This window comes from Myotis brandtii, unplaced genomic scaffold (assembly GCF_000412655.1).
Source record: "Myotis brandtii unplaced genomic scaffold, ASM41265v1 scaffold285, whole genome shotgun sequence".
Taxonomy (NCBI): Eukaryota; Metazoa; Chordata; class Mammalia; order Chiroptera; family Vespertilionidae; genus Myotis; species Myotis brandtii.
This window is the reverse complement of record NW_005360891.1, coordinates 1,516,176-1,521,042: the sequence shown is the minus strand read 5'-3', so window position 1 is coordinate 1,521,042 and position 4,867 is coordinate 1,516,176.

Genomic DNA, 4,867 nt, shown 5'->3' with positions numbered 1-4,867 from the left:
TCGTCATCCTGGATTGTGAGAGGGCGCAGGCCAGGCCTAGGGACCCCACTGTGCACGATCGGGGCTGGGGAGGGACACAGGAGGGCTCAGGGCATGTCTGGCACATTTCACTCAGTCCCGATTGGCCCGACCCAAGCAGCAAGCTAATCTACCGGTTGGAGTGTCTGTCCCCTGGTGGTCAGTGCACATCATAGCGAGCAGTTGAGCGGCCTTAGCATATCATTAGCATATTATGCTTTGATTGGTTGAACAGATGACCTGACACTTAGCATATTAGGCTTTTATTATATAGGCTGTTTGGGGTTATTTCAATGTAAAAAATAAAAGAGGACTGAAAGATAAAATGAGAGAGCCATTATGTAGCAATTGGGAACACATAGGTAAAAAGCAATACACATAGAATTGTACACTTGAAACCTATATAAGTTTATTAACCAATGTCACCTCAATAAATTTAATGGAAAAACAATCCAACTCAAATTACCCCATGGGTAAAAATTTAAAGAATGTAGTTTTTTTCTTCACAACTGAAAAATCCAGGTGAATATTTAGCATCATCCTCTTGGCTTTGCTTTAGGGTATAACATGTCCACAGAGCGAGAGAGTCACCTGCAAATTCCACCCCTTTCCAAGCAGATCCAGGTTTATAGGTACTTAAAATTTGGAAGAGGGACATCTCTCCCTGAATATATAACAATCTCCACAAAAGAGATTGTTCCTACTTATATATCTCATCCTGGACCAATCACTTTATAAAGGGATAATTATTTTGAGTGGCCACCCTACTTAAAATGTCTCATTTTTGGTCTCCACTTTCACCCCCATTAGAATCACATAGATATATTTAGGGAAGGGGGTAGTTCTAGAAATGATAAATCAATGTTAGAGATAAAATAATATGTAGCCACCATGTAAGTAGACTTGTGGTTCCATTTACCTCAAATGCTAAATCCTGTCTTTAGCACTTGCCGGCTATTATACAGAAGGTTCCTTAAGTGCATTGTACCTCAGTTTCCTTTTTATAAAATACTTTAAGAATAATACCCAGAAATAGTGTTTATCCTAAGATGATGAAGTTATCGGGGATAATGCAGCTATAACACTCAACATGATAGAATAGCAAATATTTTTGAGGGATTATTATTTGTGAACTGACAGTAATGCAATTCTGAATCTTAAGCATTTCATAGTCTGGTCCTTTGATCCCTGAATATTTTTTAATGCGGCATTAATTTATCGGGTTTGAAATAGTGATTCATAGGGATTTGGGCTAAATGCTCTCTGGGGATGCAGAGGAAGGAGAGAAAGGGAGAGGGTGAAATTCGTCTCATCTGAAATTGGAGCCAGCCCAACTCTTATGATTTTTACATGTTGTGCCTTTTAAGATTTTATTTGGAAGCCGAATTCCACAGCTAAAATATATTTTGTAACCTACTGCTGCGCTAAGATGTCATCTTTATAGGTCTAGATAAATCACAAATGGTCCACCTAAAACAAAACAGGACTTACAGCAAGTGTGCTGCGCTTGTTACAGAGGACTGAGCAAAGAGCATAGGTAAGGGATGTCATACATCGCATTGCTCCGGGAAAGCAATTTATAGTCTCTACTCTACTGAGCATATTTCAGCTGTGTCACTTTTATAGAGAGAAGACAACATTGTTGTGTTATAATGCCATTAACTGTATCAAATGTCACATGTTTAAAGACCTGAGGATGCATAGCTTCTTTTTCACTCTAAAAGCGTCTTATTTCTTTCACAAGTATAATCAGAACACTGACAGATAATATAGCAATTTATGAACTGTAGACAAAAAGGAAAGCATAAAAGCACAATCATATTAGGATTCCAGCTATGCTTATCTTGTTATCTCAGTCAGAGAGAAGATGTTTATGTACAGAGAATGTTAACTGTTTTCAAAAGATCATTTTTAAATATTTTAAATGGGAATTTAATAGTGTGTGTCTGTGTGTAGAATACAGTCACGGTTCTGAAAAAAAAAAAAAAAGCCTGGCACTTTCCCAAACATTTGTAGAAATATAATCTCTAATATCCATCTCTTTTTTGTGATTCTCAATTGCTGAATTTTGAAAGAAAATCTACTTTTTCTGATCATTCTCTACAAAGTAATTGTTAATGTTTACAAAGAGAAAAAAAATTGACATCTGGAAGTGTCAAAGCCTATGAATAACATGAAAATTTTTATTCAACTTGGAAAATGTTATTTTACTGGAAGTGTCAAAGCCTATGAATAACATGAAAATTTTCATTAAACTTGGAAAATAAGTTATTTTATTTTTTTATTTTGATTACAGGTGTCCAAACAACTGTATTTCCACAGAATTTATTCACTAATTTTAGATTGTTGACATTATTACAGATTTTCCCCAAGTCCCCCCAGCCTTCTCCATATTGTTGTCTGTATCCATGCATATATGTTCTTTGCTAATCTCTTTCGGTCTCCCCTAAACACCTCCCCTCTGAGATCTGTTAGTCTGGTCCATGTATCCATGCTTCTGGTTCTATTTTGTTCATTAGATTCCACATATAAGTGAGATCATATGGTATTTGTCTTTCTCTGACTGGTTTAGCATAATAATCCCCTGGTCCATCCATGCTATTGCAAAGGGTAAGAGTTTCTTCATTTTTTTTTTTTTTAACAGCTGTGTAGTTTGTCTTCCTGGTGTTGAGTTATGTAAGTTCTTTATGTATTATGGAATTTAACCCCTTATCGGATGTATCATTGGTGAATATATTCTCCCATATAGTGGATTCCCATTTTATTTGGTTGTTTCTTTTGTTGTGCAGTTAGCTTTTCAGTTTAGATTTTTTTATTTGTTCATTTTAAAAATCAAGATGGGCTCTTAATTGACCATTTTCCTTGTGATTTTTTATCACCTTTAAATATTATCAAACAAAATAAGACTCTTTTGACCCATATTTTAAAATTAGCCTTAAAAAGGCTCCATGGCAGTCTGAGGGAGAGAAGAGAGACGTTCAGGTACTGTAAAGTGGGCTTGGTACATGCTAAAGTCAGAACTCTTAGGCAAATAGAAGAACAGAAAGAATATGGTCATGTATCATGTTTTGTAGTTGAGATTATGAAAAGAAGAAATGTGATTCCAACCTGAGGTAAACACTTGTTGGGATTAGCAGATAATTTTAATAAAGCCATTGTGGTCATTGTGACTATGCTGAAGTATGTAAAGAAAGATGTAGGTTGTAGTTGATATTATGGCTAAAGGAATAGCAGCAAAATGACTGGAGAAGAGAAAGGAGAGGGCTTTGAAGAGTAGATAACATTCTGCAAGAAGTAGATTGATGGGCAGCTCTTGTACCACATAGATTGGCACCTTATTTATGCTAATTAGTGAATTTTAAAATGGCCTAAGATATTCCTAAATTGGTACTTATTTTTATTCCTTGCACCCTTTACATTACAGATTTCATTCCCTAAAAACTTTTATGGACATATCTTTCTTCTAAACTAGATTGTGATTCTGTGACACAAGGGATGATGTGAAACTTAATGTTTATGAATCTTAATATGAAACATGTTACCCATAATGCTTTCTCTAGCTCATTCCTCACTTCCTGTGCGTCTTTCTGAGCAGAATTGCTTACATATTTCTACTGGTCTGTTCAAGGCAATTTAAACTTTTCCCCTTGCTCAGCATTCTTCTGCGTCTGCCCACTGTCCTACTCCAAAGCCACTTCCATATTTCCAGGTATTTGTTACAGAGCAGTCCACTTTGAAGTTCTGAAATCTGCATTAGTTTCCTATGGCTTCTGTAATAAATCACAAAGAAGAAATAGCGGCTTAACACAAAATAATTATTTCACCATTTACAGGTCACAAGTCCAAATGGGGTGTCACTGAGCTAAAATCAAGAGCTGAATTTCCTCTGGAAATTTTAAGGGGAAATTCACTTTCTTGCCTTTTCTAGCTTCTAGTGGCTACCCACATTCTTGAGATATGAACCCTCCCCACCTTTAAAGGCAGCGACAACTGGATGCGTCCTCCTTACCTCACATCACTAAAACTCTGACTTTCCTCCACATTTAAAGACTGTTCTGATTATACTGGGCCCACTTGAATAGTCCAGTATAGTTTCCCTAATTTAGCATTAGCTGATTAGCAACTTTAATTCCATCTGACAATATAGAAGAAAAAAAATGAACAATATAGTCCTAAAGAATCATTTATGTGTTGCTGGTATTAACCTAAATTGATAGAAGCACTTGGAAGACAATTTGCCTTACATGTTTGTTTGAGATATGTCTCCCTCTGATTTATTAATTCCATTTTGAGGTTTATAGTAAGCAACACTTTACACATGTGCATCAGGACGCATGTATAAAGACATTCAAAGCGTCTTTTAAAATTCTACCATTTCTTTACAAGAAAACACTAAAAATAACCCCAATATACACTAATGTATAAGTACACTGTCCAGTTGGAATCCTACAGTTGCCTTTATAAGCACAGATGTAGTAAAATGTAAGTATATGAAGAAAATAAAATATCTAAGGGTATTACATATTTTATAAAAGCAACCAAAAAGAAACAGTAAACACAAAATCAGTGTTTTATATAACTCTTTCTAATAAAACTTTCTAATCATAGATTTCCTGTCACCATAAAATTACATTTAATATTTTATGAAGCTTTTGAATAACTTATCATTGATTTAAAGTTTTTTTAAAGTTCTTAGTATATTTTAAAAATCTAATTTAAAGTAGTAAAATACTGGCTCAGTTAAAACTGAATCTGATCAGTAGCAACTCTAGGTATTTAGATTTAGTAGATTTAATGTAAATTGTGCTATTAACATATTTGGGAAATACATATATATATATATATATAT